The sequence below is a fragment of the Lissotriton helveticus genome, chromosome 9 (assembly GCF_964261635.1).
Source record: "Lissotriton helveticus chromosome 9, aLisHel1.1, whole genome shotgun sequence".
NCBI classification, from domain to species: Eukaryota; Metazoa; Chordata; class Amphibia; order Caudata; family Salamandridae; genus Lissotriton; species Lissotriton helveticus.
The window spans coordinates 1,004,152,873-1,004,167,041 of NC_136070.1; positions in this window are offsets into that span (position 1 = coordinate 1,004,152,873).

Genomic DNA, 14,169 nt, shown 5'->3' on the forward strand with positions numbered 1-14,169 from the left:
TGGGGCCCATATTTAATCCAGTGCGATGGATAAGCCTTACGGGCGCTAATTTGTTCATTGCAGGTCTGATTTAATTTACACGTGGCATTAGATGTGAGCGCGAGGGTTCAGCACATTACGCGCGTAAATGTGTGGGAGCATAGTATCATCGGGCCATAATACCTCGCGGCCCATTTGTGTTAATTCTTCTTGTAACGCGTTGCGTGGCATTTTCAGCGCGAGGGGTAAGCATATTCTGTGCACAGTTTAGTTTGTGTCGTTCATATTTACAAGGAGGTATGGTATGATTGGGCCTTAGTACATCGAGACCCAATTGTGTGACTGATTTAATTTGCACGTGGCATTAGATACTCGAGCGCGTGGGCTCAGCCGACTACGTGCTAATTTGTGGTTTTGGCTGTATTTACAATTGGAGTACAGTATTATGTGCCATATCACCTCGAGGCCCTATCGTGTGACTTATCAAAATTTAACGTGACATTGCGCAATGCTGCGAGACGGTTAGACTGTTGCGGGCGCGAATTCGTCGCTTGAGTCCATTCATAAGTAGTAGCATTGGGCCATATTACCTCAGGGCCATCTGAGTGACTTTCATCTTTTCACACTCGGTATTGATTTCGCAGTGTGTTTACTTATCCTAATCCGTGCGCAGTGGCGGACATTAGTATCTCGTAGCACTAACAAGGGACTTATGCAGTTCGAACACGTGGCGACGCATATTTCAGGGAGAGGTAAGCCATTATGGCTGTAACTTTGTTTTGTGTTCGCATCTCCAATTGTTGTTTCCAGCACCATGGGGCCATGGTACCCTTAAGTCCAATCGGTGTATAATTAATTTTATTCGTGGGCTTACATATCTCAGCGAGTAGGGTAGGCCGATCACGTGCACTAGTTGCTTGTTCATTCTCCCGACATCTCATCTACTAGGGGTCTTTCTTAGTGTGCAAATGAGGAACTAAACTACTAACACACCTACGTCCAGTTGGGAACGAATACTTGCCTAATACACAAACATTATGATATGTAAGTTACTTCTGGTTGGCTGAAATATCTTTCCTGGTATTTGTTCCCTTGTACGTGTGTTACGAAATTGTCAAGCTATTTATAAGGAAGGCACTTTGCGATTTTGAATGAGTGTCAGCCGTGACGGTGCTCACCTTCAATACCTGTTACTGCAGTACAATACCATCCCACATCGGTGGTACCTTCCTCTCACATCCCTAGGAACAGGTGTGTGCGCTCAAGCCTAATGTCACCAGGTTTGTTTATTTGTAGGATGTGCCGTTATGAAACTTCTCAAATTTCATTGTCTCGGTACGCCAACTTGCTCCTGTTTGAGAGCCCGACATAGTGGGACTTTGACGTTAATGTGCAACTTCCGGCCACAAGGGTATCTTGCTATAAGTTGTCCAACCATCCCACTACAATGTGAGGCATTTAGGGGACAGATGACAGGCCCTCGATTCCAAGAAAAATATGGGATATTCTGCCAGCGTCATCAGGATTTTAATAGGACAGTTACACCGACGATGAAGGGTGCGAGGGGTTCATTACAGACTCCAGAAGCGATCCCTGCTTCTATGTTTCTACATCCTATCATGCCCCCCTGTTTAGTAGTGCCATACCCTCCAGCTTTACAGAGTATTAGTTGATCCTCTGATTGCGAGCCCGCGAGTTAAGGGTGCACTAGCTCGGCTCACTTGCGTACTATTGCTATAGTCTTCCAATTTGGTACCACATACAGGTCTGTCGTAAGCATTATATTCTGTCTGCAAGTTTCCGCATCTGCAGCATAGTGTCAATTTAGATGGGGGGTTAATTTAATCCTGGCTGCTATCTCAGCTTTACTACACACCAGTAACCCCCAGACAAAGTGTTCGAGGTCACTGATAGGCATGATGGGCCCTGCGCTATTTGAAGTATAGATGCTTGGTGACCATCAGTATACAGGATTGTCTTCAGCCCTTCAATAGAATTATTTCTTAGTTCTCTGCCAGCTGTTGAATCACTTCTTGAGTAATTTTATATGGGAGTCCTCTAGGGACTGCCCCCTTCTAGTGCGTCGTTGGCAGTTCAGCCTCAGGCTGAGGTTTCAACAGTTCCCTCCTTTCAGCGAAATGAGTGGAACATTGCAGGCTGGTGACCCTACATCCCACGGAGCAGCAGGTGCTCCTAACTGATGGCACAGTATTGCTGTCTGTCAGATCCCGGAGCCGTGGATAAGCAGACAGACAACAGCAGTAGTGTGGAAGAGCATAGATTAGTGGCATGGGACCTCTCCTTCCCATGGGTTAAATTAACATCGCAGGTCCTGGTCTTGTCCATACAACGAGTTTGTCGCTACCTGGGCCTGGCTGCACCTGCACCTGCTTCCACACTGTGTGCTGGGGCATGCCCCGCCCCCCCCCCCCAATTTTCTAGACTAAGAGTAGTCTTTGCATACAAGTTGCTAACTTTCTTAAGCACTTGCCCTGGTGGGCACCACTAGTGCATCCACGGCGCTCTGCCACTTGTCTCTCACACTTCTCCAGCCTATAAGCGGCGCCCTGGCCTTTCCCAGTGTCGGCACCCATGAGCTTTATCATCGGTAAGGCAACAAACATTTGCTATTGTTGTGCCCTGGGTGATCAGCCTTTTGATGTTTAAATTTTGTTGGTGGTTGGGTATGTGGGCCACTTCTGATGTTTAATTTCTTATTGGTGGCTGGGTATGTGGGCCACTTCTGAGTGGCCCCGGGGCCTTGTGTTGGTCTCAACCCTCCCTGCTGGTGGACAGGCCTACCCAGGAGTGTTTGGTTACGCAGGCGTTAGTGCCGCTGGTGCGTCAGGTAACCAATCTTTTCTTGAGTAGCACATAGTGGTGCAAGAGGTTAGATAAGTGTATGTGATTACTAGTTATCCCTGGTAGAAGATCACCTGACAGTGTCCGGTTGCTGGGAAGATACCTCCACACTCGGGGCAAGTAGAATTACTAGAAGTGTAGGTCCGCCTCCAAGGTGGGGAAAGGTCAGGTAGTGTCAGTGGAAGTGTCCCTTGTTGGGAAATCTTGCGTGTCAGCTTGAAGACACACGACTTCACCTTTCTCATGCAGTAGGCGGCGTAGTCACTCTAAGCTCTCGTCCACTGTGACATAGAGTTATGTGACGCATGCTTATATATGTCGCATGCTTATGGTAGAGAGAGTGTACTCTCGGTACCTGGCTGACTCCTTCCTTGGGTTAACAATGTGAGCCCACCCCCCCCCCCCCCCCTTAGTATAGGAGACCTCTTTCATGTTGAGTTCCTCTTAAGACGAGAGAGGGCCCGCAGTGCTGGGAGGTGTCTTTAAGAGAAGAACCTTTTGGGCCCCACCCTATGCCTTCTTCTGGCGGGGGCGCCCTAGGGCTCGGGCCGTACACCAAATCTGACCTCTGTCGTGTGGGGGCGGTTTCGGCGGCCTGCGCCCCCCCGTGTGTTAGTAGACAGGGTGGCCTGTCACCGTGGCACCCTTCCCGGGCTTTGTGATCTCCCCCCCCTGACAGCATTGCAGCGGGTCAGTGCGGGCTTGTACAGTGATTGGGCACTTGCATCCTGTTGGGCAGCTAGGACACAAAGTTTATTTTTTGGTATAACGTCATCCCAGTACTCTGGGAATCACGCACAGTGTTTTACACACTGGCTGCCTGAGGGCTATAAATTCCTTTATGCCCCTCCCAAAGTGAGAAGCTGGCCTGACTTTCCATGTCACCAACCTGGTGCCCACCCCCCCCCCCCGCCCCCCCCCACCTGGGTTTAGTTTATCATATCCCTTATGAGGGTCGTAAGTCATCAGACAGGCTATCCTCGAGGTAGCATGGACTTGCAGCCGTCTGGCTAAACTTGGGGGCTTGTGATCCCGGCTGTTACCTTGGTAATACTATAGATCACATGTCAGTCTACCTCGCAAGTTCTATCCCAATAGATGCTATGCGCACCGCAGGAGGCTTATGCATCCTTCGTGACTTTTGTTGCACAGCGTATACTTAGCAGTTTCAGTTGAAGTTTGAGAACTGCGCTGTGGCAGTAGTCGTACATCATTGGGTATAGTTTACTGATGCTTTGTACGAATGTTATCAGCAGGGGAGGTCCCCTTATCTCTTGGGCTCTTTCATGGGTATTCCTTCTGACCTGGGTCAGTCTACACCATTGCTGTAGGGGAATTTGTCCCCTGGGGTCCTTGCTGACTACTCTCAGAGGGCTTGTGGTGTCAGCGGCCGTGTCATGTTGCAGGTCTGGATCTTTCGGGGGCACTTTGTTTCTGTCCCAGCAATCCCTTGCGGGGGTCTTAGTCATCCTTCAGACAAGCTATCAACAGGTAGCGTGGCCTAGGCCGCTTCCAGACTAATCCGAGAGGGCAGGGGATGCCTGCTGTTAATACCCGTGTATATATGTTTTATCCCTGCAATGCCCCTGTGCTCTTTCGAGTATAGCTGCACAAGCGTCATTATAAGCACTCTTTCTCCATGTCTGCGGAGAACGGCGTACAGCAGGAGTTACTTACTGGGTATAGCCTGCTGACGCTCGTGGTGAAAGGATGTGGTTGAGTTGTTGGGCATGTGCTGGAACACCTATTGTCGATTCAAAGCACCTTCAGCAGTCTGGCCCCTCCTCAGCCTTTGTCATTCTCCTGGTAGTATGACTTCTGGTAACCAGGTTAGTGGTATGACTTCAGGTAACCGAGTTAGGTTACTCCCTGGTTGGATAGCCTTAACACCCGGGGTGTCGGCAGAGTAGGGGCAGAGGGGCCTGGGTGACTTCAGGCATGTAATGTTCATGTCAGTATCTGGTCGCTTCGAGGTGGACAGGGTCCACCGCTCCCCTGTTGCTGTGGTCTTGTTCTTAGACCGTTTAAATGCTCTGCTGAGCAAGGTTCAGGTTTCCCTAAAATCTAAGTGGTGGGGGCCGTGAACGGTTTCCCACAACGGAGGGGCCTGGGATCCAGCAAACACAAGATGTTTCGGGACGAGGTCAAAGGTTACCTCGTGGAGGATGGGGTTCTCTCACGCCCGCAGGCTTTGACCTGTTCCTCCTATATTTTAAGAAGCTTTATGAGCAGAGGTGGCAGGTAATGAGGAGTAGCAGTGGTGGGGGGGCCTGTGCGGCAGCGGGTACCACCGCACAGGCTGTGGCGGAGTTACTGGGCGATCCGGAAGAAGAGAGGTGCAAACGATGTACTTCAGCGGGCACATAGGGGTGCCAGAGCCTAACCTGTATCCTCATGGGAGGTGCAGGAATTCGTGTCGGCGCCCCAGTAGTCCTTCGGGCGGTTGTGGGCCTGTGCAACCGGGGGTTTGCCTAGTCACGCCCCACAGGGGGGCGTGTCAGTAGTTATAATTTTATTAATACAGCAGTTGGGTGCTTTGCCACTGTGCTGTTTGGCTCAACAGGCGGGCAGGTGGCGAGAAGGCAGCCTGCCCGGGATCGCCCGTAATCTTCACCCACCATCATTACATATGTTGTATGTAAATAAACCTGCAGCAATTGTTTCCCAAACTAATACGTTGTCTGTGCATTATTTTGCATGTTTGGGGAACCAGGGGGGCGGGAGACTTCATGTGGCCCTGATGTGACTATGCGCCTGCCCGAGGCCACGCAGTGGCCATAGAGAGGGCGGGCCACTAGTCGCGGAGGGCTGTCCCGCCCCCTGCAGGATGTTAGCCTCCCCTCCTCACTGGTTGGAGGAGGCGGCTGGACGCGAGTCTCGTCCGGGGGCGGCGGGGAGGGGCCTCCGTGGGTACTTAGGTTGCCGCACCACGTTGGAGGGCCTCTTTGCCGCCCCGGACGCCATCGATTCTCTTCGGGACACTCTTTTCCCTCCCTTACCTCTAACCCAGAGTGTTGGTGTGGGGGGATTTGTGGAGGTTTTTAATGTGTCCATTTATCGTTGCAGGTTGGAGTTAAGCGGAGTTACTGGGCGATCCGGAAGAAGAGAGGTGCAAACGATGTACTTCAGCGGGCACATAGGGGTGCCAGAGCCTAACCTGTATCCTCATGGGAGGTGCAGGAATTCGTGTCGGCGCCCCAGTAGTCCTTCGGGCGGTTGTGGGCCTGTGCAACCGGGGGTTTGCCTAGTCACGCCCCACAGGGGGGCGTGTCAGTAGTTATAATTTTATTAATACAGCAGTTGGGTGCTTTGCCACTGTGCTGTTTGGCTCAACAGGCGGGCAGGTGGCGAGAAGGCAGCCTGCCCGGGATCGCCCGTAATCTTCACCCACCATCATTACATATGTTGTATGTAAATAAACCTGCAGCAATTGTTTCCCAAACTAATACGTTGTCTGTGCATTATTTTGCATGTTTGGGGAACCAGGGGGGCGGGAGACTTCATGTGGCCCTGATGTGACTATGGGCTTAGCGGCACGAGTAACAACAAGCCCAATATAATGTATTAGAGGCTGATTTAACATGAAAGGTCCGCGCTTACAAAATGGTGCTTCAGGGTGTGTCATTTTACAAAGTAACTCCAAGCAACTCACTAATACATTGTAAATCCTACACACCCCACGCCCTGAAAACTCACTACCCGCATGGACATTTTGACTACTCTCCCCCTTCTGGAGATGTTGTTCCTCATTTCAAGTTAGCTCTGCAAATAGATTCTGATCTACCATTCCTAATATGTTCTGGGTTAAATTATCCTTCCCCACTTTGTGGGCCTACCAGTTCACCACAATCCTATCCCTACCAGTCCACCTCCATCCCAGCCGTACCAGTCCTTGTATCTCCCCTCTTACGACTCTCTTCGTCAGTGTCCCCCACACTAGACTCAACAGGCTTCTAGACCCTTTGGTTCCAAGTACTCTCAACGCCAGAGATTGTCCTGTTCCCCTTTACCTTAGCTAAGAAGTAAAACAAAACACTTAACTCAACTCAAACATCTAAATCCGCACCCAGGAAAATCCCTCCACCAATGGAGTTTTCTTTCCTCCGTGTTGAACACCCCACTGACTCCAAACTTAAAGTGCCAATATGTATCTATTCCTTTGTTCACAGTAAGCGCTGCCAATGAAAGTACTGCACAACTAGTAACCATCACACTCCTACAAGTACGACAATTCAGACTATTCTCTGCCTCCAAAGCAATAAGAATGGCCTGAGCAGAAGGTATTAGCAGGGCCACTGGAATAATGCGATTCTGCAGCTGCAGTTTTTTTTTGCATATCCGCTTAACCGCGGTTCGAATTCCGCCGGGGTGCGGCAGTTTAATTAAGTGGGCGGGGCCGCGTCAGCCAACGGACTTGCGCAGCACTACGCAGGTAGTGCTTGCGACGGCCGTTGGCCGACAGAAGCAGCGCAGGGGATGATTATGCATTTGCCACATATTCCATCATCTGCTGCATAATATGTAGATTTTAGCAAAAAAAATTGTTTGTAGCTCAAACAGATCAAAAGTTACCAAAAAAGTGGCAACAGTGAAAGGCACTTCCCAAAGGTTAACTGGTCAGCTTTCAGTTGCTTATCTCTGTATATAATTCTCAAACAACCAGTAATGTGGTGAAATGTTTGCCCAGACTGAATCCCCTTGTATAAAACTAACACAATGATGAAGTAATACTATCAAAAATTGCTTCATTATGCCACACAATTCGCCTTTTTGCAGCATCATTTGGTGCTCCCCTACTGCAAAATTCCAGTCGCCCTGGGTTTCCCTGGATAGTCATTTTTATTAAAATATGTTGTTGTGCTCCTCTCTAAGTTAGGCAAACATCACCACCATGTGGGAGAGTGTCATAATTGCTGGTATTGACAATTAAGTGCTGGTGCCGAGCGCGGAAACCACCGGCTCAAATTAAGGACTCATTTTTTTCTACAATGAGACGTCGTTTTCAGCATGTAGCAAGATCATTTTCAAACTAATCGAACCCACCCAAGTACAAACATGTCTGCAACTCCTCTCCTCACCAAGCTGTTCAGTCGACTTTTCTACAGGACAAAGCAACAAAGGTCTTCGAGAATATAGGCCAGTACCATGTCTGATGAGAAGACAGCAACTCAGCAGATGTTCTGTCACTGCAATGCGAATGCTGATAAATAGAGATAATCAGTCCAGACCATGTACAGGTTAATGGCATTATTGGACCTGTATTTATCTATTGTTGGTGGCAAACGCAGGAGACCAGAGCCAAAGTGTTGCCATCTTATATAAACTGCTTAATAAGGAAGAAATGCATTGTCCTTTTCTGTGCTAGCATTCGGTGGCTTCTGGGCGAGTGATTTCTCAGTTAGACCAGTTTGACTTGGCTTTGGGGATAGTGCCTTAGGTATAGAGAGACCGCAGGGAGAGAACCATCTTGACCACCCATGCCCAAGTTGTCCTACATGGAAACAACCATGCCCTCAGTTATAATGAAACACATTCACGCAAATATCAAACACATTCCCCACACATGTCCTGCTCATGAGGATAAGCAAGGTTCTGATGTGTTTTGGATCTGAGGGGAGCTTTACTACCAAGAACTAATAGGCAGCCCCCCACGTGGCCTGTAGTGATACCACCTGCACCCCTGAACTCTAATCATTTTCCACCACCTCCAGGATCCCTGTAGTCTGGGATAAGTGGCCTTGCGCTGTCATGTTGGGGGCTCAGTTTGGGTGCTCTTCTGTCAGCAGAACCTTGAAAATCAACAATCAACAGCACAATACAACACATGGAACATCTTCCGTGGACCTGCAATTTGTTGAGTTCACAGTGGAGAGAGCACGGTGGAGGTCATAAAAAGCATACAGGCGGAGAAGAACAGTTTTTTCCAAGCCACGGAGAGGACTTTCATTCACACAGACATTAATGGACCCCTAAGTCACCCACCATCTACTTAAAAATACTGAATGCCCAGTACAATCCACTTTCATCTCGCTTCTCCTCACAAATGAAAAGTTGTTCATATTGGCATCACCTGATCCAACATGGAATTATCTCTGAATACGAACAGTAGAAACGTGCTTTACTGCTTAAAAATCGTGTATACTACTGAGCACCCATGATAAGCATCGTCTCCACTGACATACCCATCACACTGCATCCCCTGGAGCAAAAAATATGCTGAATGATCTAGGGGTAACCTAAATGCTCGTTTGTGTTGGAAGTGGCCAAGATCTCTTCACCCACTCATTGCATAACTTATGGAGCAATCTGCTTGGGTCACGTGATAGACTTGTTTATGGATAGCCCTCATGCAATAACAGGTGATGTACCATCCTGTTGTGGTCATCTTGCTGTCCAGCCCATAACTTCCCAGTTGTTACATCAATGGTGCAGCACCTGCACCCTCTACTCCAGCAAGCTTTTCCGAACAATAGATCTACCAGACTTCCTTCGTACCGCTAATGGGACCCAGCCTTTCATCTCTATCTTCAAGTCCAACTAGCCCTGCTCCCTGTGACGTTGGGGCCACGTGTACTCCTAAATGGGCTTCTGTGTTGTTTACAGTTGCATCATCCACTCTTCTCCAACCACCCCATACCATTCTAATCTCCTATATATTGACAAGGCACACTGCCACATTCCCTGATGGACCCCATATCAGCCAAGAGCACCCACCTTGCAGGAGTTCCTGCCTTTTTCCTCCCACAGGGGTCTTACTCTCATTCCTGGATGGCTCCCCGGCCCTCGGTGCTCTTTCCCACCCCCTTGTACTGTGACCACGCTTTCAGCACTCACCCTCCATTTTGTGACTCCTTGCAGGGCCACCATCACCATTAGGACAACTTCATTTCTGTTTCACCTTTCACCATGATGTTGCAAGGATCACTCAACACCCTGACACTCTTACCTGTGGTTCCAGGAACAGGACTGCCTCATTCTCTATTCACTAATATGACAGCCGTTAACTGGAATTCATCGCTAGATAAACGCAGTGCTATATTACAAGGGAAAGTAACACCTTCTATAATCTATTACAAAGAATGTAATTCTCTACTGTAATGTATTACAGGGGGAAATATTTTCATGCTGTAATATATTCCAAGAAAGCAATGTAGCACCATAATCAGTTATAAGGCAAAGTGATCCGCCTCTGTAGCCTATTACAACCCACATTTTGATGTCGTTGTATTTCAAGAGGAATGGATGCATTACTGTAATCCGTCACATGTAAAGTAATCCTTTACTATAATCTCTCACAAAAAGTAGATTAAAAGTGCCTTCTCTCACAAGAAAAACTAGCCCTTTAATGTACACTGTTGCATCTAAAACTGACTAACAAATGCACCAATAACAGGGAAGGTAACCGCATTGGTAAGCTACTTTGATGGAAAGAAACCAGATTACAGTAATTTGCAACTGTACATATGCTTTTAACACCTGGCCTGTCAAAACGATTACTTTCAAAAGGGATATTTACAACTCTGAAAATCAACGTAAATGGGGGACCGATGGAGCTCTCCATTCATCACCCCATCCCCACTCCAAGATGCCAGCTGCTGAAAACAATACTGGGCCTCTGTCCAGCAAACTCCAGGGCGATGTGCCCTGGAAATCACAAACACAGGCCTATGGAAAGGTGCATGAATGGGCGAGTGTTAGTAGCACCTGTGTCTCTTGTAAAGCAGCGCAGAAGAAACCTGGGTCCTGTAAACATGGGGGCATATTACCAAGGGCCTTATCGCCGCTTTAGCGGGAATTTTTCCTGCTAAAGCGGCGATAATTTTATCGCCCTATTACCTAGCTGTCGCTAACACCAGTTAGCGACAGTTATTAGGAGATAGCGATCATCTTGGGGCCCACTTTGCATGTCAGCGATAATTATCGCTAATGACATGCAAAGTGGGCGTGCCAAGATGTTAGCGACTGTAAACAGTCGCTAACATCGCTATCTCCTATTACCTACTTTTGGAAATAATCGCGCTAAGCACGATTATCTCCAAAAGCTAACGCCTGCCCAGAGCAGTTCTTAGCCATGTTATCCAATGGAAGGTGGATAACATGGCTAAGAGCATTGTCACGATAATGCATGAATATCGCTGATTTTTCAGCAATATTCATGCATTTCGCATGATTTTTACCGCTTTTGAGATAAACCTTGATAATATCAAGGTATCTCAGCGGTAAAAATCGTCGGAGCGCGGCGATATAATTATGGCCGCTAACCAAGCTTAGCGATAATTATCGCTATTGCTTGGTAATATGCCCCAGGGTCTCTAGCCCAGGCCTTGGCTAAAAAGAGTACTTCTGCTGAAAGTCATGTGCCAGCGTGCTCATCACAAGCCATGATGGCCCATGGAGAGCAGACACTAGTGTACATTAAAGCACATCTGAAGACCAGTGGGCTCCATGCTAGTACAACACAACAACAAAGTAATGTAAAAATATTCCACCATAGAAAATGACCCTGTACCTCACGTTTAGATTAGGAACTCGCCAGGTGCTGGACTAATGCCTCTGGGAGTACATATGGCATCTGTCACTGCTTTCTAGAAGGCCCAGACACAATTATGCACTTCATGCTGCTGGGCGATACCACATTGAAAATCCGAAGGGGTTACCTTTGAGCATTTGTTTCTAAAATTCACCCTGTGGAACTGCCGAGGTGCATTAGCATTTTGTTATAGAACAGATCATAAGGAAATCTACCAGGCAGTAGCATCTTAAATATATGCAGAGATGAAAGTTACAAAGTCTGATAAAGACAAACCCAACTCCGTCCTGAGCCGAGCGTCAGAACGGGGGGCGGGGCTTTCTGGTTTCTGCTGCTGCCAGTCAGGCAGCAGCAGAAAGCAGTGATAGGCAGGGCATGTAGGTTTAAAACTACGCATGTATTTTTTTGTCCTGCCGTCTTGCGATGGCCAGCCAGACATGCGTAGTTTAAACCTCTCTAACCCAGCTGTCTTAAAACAGCTGGGTTAGAGACTGCCTAGGGCTCCAGTGCCCTCGTGAGCGGCAGGAGAGGCCGCTACCTCAAATCCTGGCAATGTTTTCATGCTGCATGAAAGCAGCGCCAGGATTGGTTGCTACAGCTTCCCGGTCCCGCCGCGTTGGAGCCTGCTAGCCTGCCTGGACCAGAGCGCGGAGCACATCGTGCCAGATACAAAGGTAAGTGTATTTATTTTATTTTATTTGTTTATAACTTATTTAGTTTCCCTCCATCCCCAATCCCCTCCTTGCCTGCCGGGCGCAACTGCATATGTTTTTTTTTGGGCAAGTGCAATATAGATACGCAGCATAGTTTTATATTAAAATGAAATCTATCAGCCTATAAGTCTACCATTTTATAAATTTGACTGAATACTATACAGATAGAGATAGTGTTATTATCCTAGCCTAACCCTAGTGCCTTAGTGAATCAGATAGTACGCTGTTTTGAGAAATTGGGTTGTTGGTTGAGGGGGGCGTTAGCGTTACCCCTGCCCAAACAGCAGCCACAAGCCCCATTAGGGTGAACCACAAAAGTTACTATCTTAACTTGTACTTAACTCTCTTGTAGCTTGGCACTAAAGCAGTCAGGTTTAACTTAGAGGCAATATGAAAAGTATTTATGTAGCACACAAACAGTTATAAAGTGAAAACACAACACCAGAAAACTTCTACACCAATTAAGAAACAAGCATTAGAAATGCAATCGGGCTCGGATTTATTTGAGTTTGAGCTAATGGCATTGTAAATGCCAATGTATTGTTGCTATGTGTTATGGAGTGTGTTCATGTGGTGTGTACTGCCAGTGATCTCCTTGTGAGTGTGAGAATATTGCACCGTTACTGCCTGTGATGTCCTTCTTGTGAGTGTGAGAAGCTTGCACCTCTGCTGCCTGTGGTCTCCTTGTGAGTGTAAGAAGCTTGCACTGCTGCTGCCTGTGATGTCGTTCTTGTGAGTGTGAGAAGCTTGCACCGCTGCTGCTTGTGATGTCCTTCTTGTGAGTGGGAGAAGCTTGCACCTCAGCTGCCTGTGGTCTCCTTGTGAGTGTAAGAAGCTTGCACAGCTGCTGCCTGTGATGTCCTTCGTGTGAGTGTGAGAAGCTTGCACCGCTGCTGCCTGTGAGTATGAGAAGATTGCATTGTGCATCTCTGTGCTGTGCCTGTTCTTTGTAAGGGACTCTTGCTCTGTTGCTGCTGCTGCCTTGGCACAGTACCTGCTGTGAGTGTGTAAGGGAAGCTTGCACCACTGCTGCTTGTGATGTCGTTCTTGCGAGTGTGAGAAGCTTGCACCTCTGCTGCCTGACGTCTCCTTGTGAGTGTAAGAAGCTTGCACTGCTGCTGCCTGTGATGTCGTTCTTGTGAGTGTGAGAAGCTTGCACCGCTGCTGCTTGTGATGTCCTTCTTGTGAGTGGGATAAGCTTGCACCTCAGCTGCCTGTGGTCTCCTTGTGAGTGTAAGAAGCTTGCACAGCTGCTGCCTGTGATGTCCTTCTTGTGAGTGTGAGAAGCTTGCACCGCTGCTGCCTGTGAGTATGAGAAGATTGTATTGTGCATCTCTGTGCTGTTCCTGTTCTTTGTAAGGGACTCTTGCTCTGTTGCTGCTGCTGCCTTGGCACAGTACCTGCTGTGAGTGTGTAAGGGAAGCTTGCACCACTGCTGCTTGTGATGTCCTTCTTGCGAGTGTGAGAAGCTTGCACCTCTGCTGCCTGTGGTCTCCTTGTGAATGTAAGAAGCTTGCACTGCTGTTGCCTGTGATGTCGTTCTTGTGAGTGTGAGAAGCTTGCACCGCTGCTGCTTGTGATGTCCTTCTTGTGAGTGGGAGAAGCTTGCACCTCAGCTGCCTGTGGTCTCCTTGTGAGTGTAAGAAGCTTGCACAGCTGCTGCCTGTGATGTCCTTCTTGTGAGTGTGAGAAGCTTGCACCGCTGCTGCCTGTGAGTATGAGAAGATTGCATTGTGCATCTCTGTGCTGTGCCTGTTCTTTGTAAGGGACTCTTGCTCTGTTGCTGCTGCTGCCTTGGCACAGTACCTGCTGTGAGTGTGTGAGGGAAGCTTGCACCACTGCTGCTTGTGATGTCGTTCTTGCCAGTGTGAGAAGCTTGCACCTCTGCTGCCTGTGGTCTCCTTGTGAGTGTAAGAAGCTTGCACTGCTGCTGCCTGTGATGTCGTTCTTGTGAGTGTGAGAAGCTTGCACCGCTGCTGCTTGTGATGTCCTTCTTGTGAGTGGGAGAAGCTTGCACCTCAGCTGCCTGTGGTCTCCTTGTGAGTGTAAGAAGCTTGCACAGCTGCTGCCTGTGATGTCCTACTC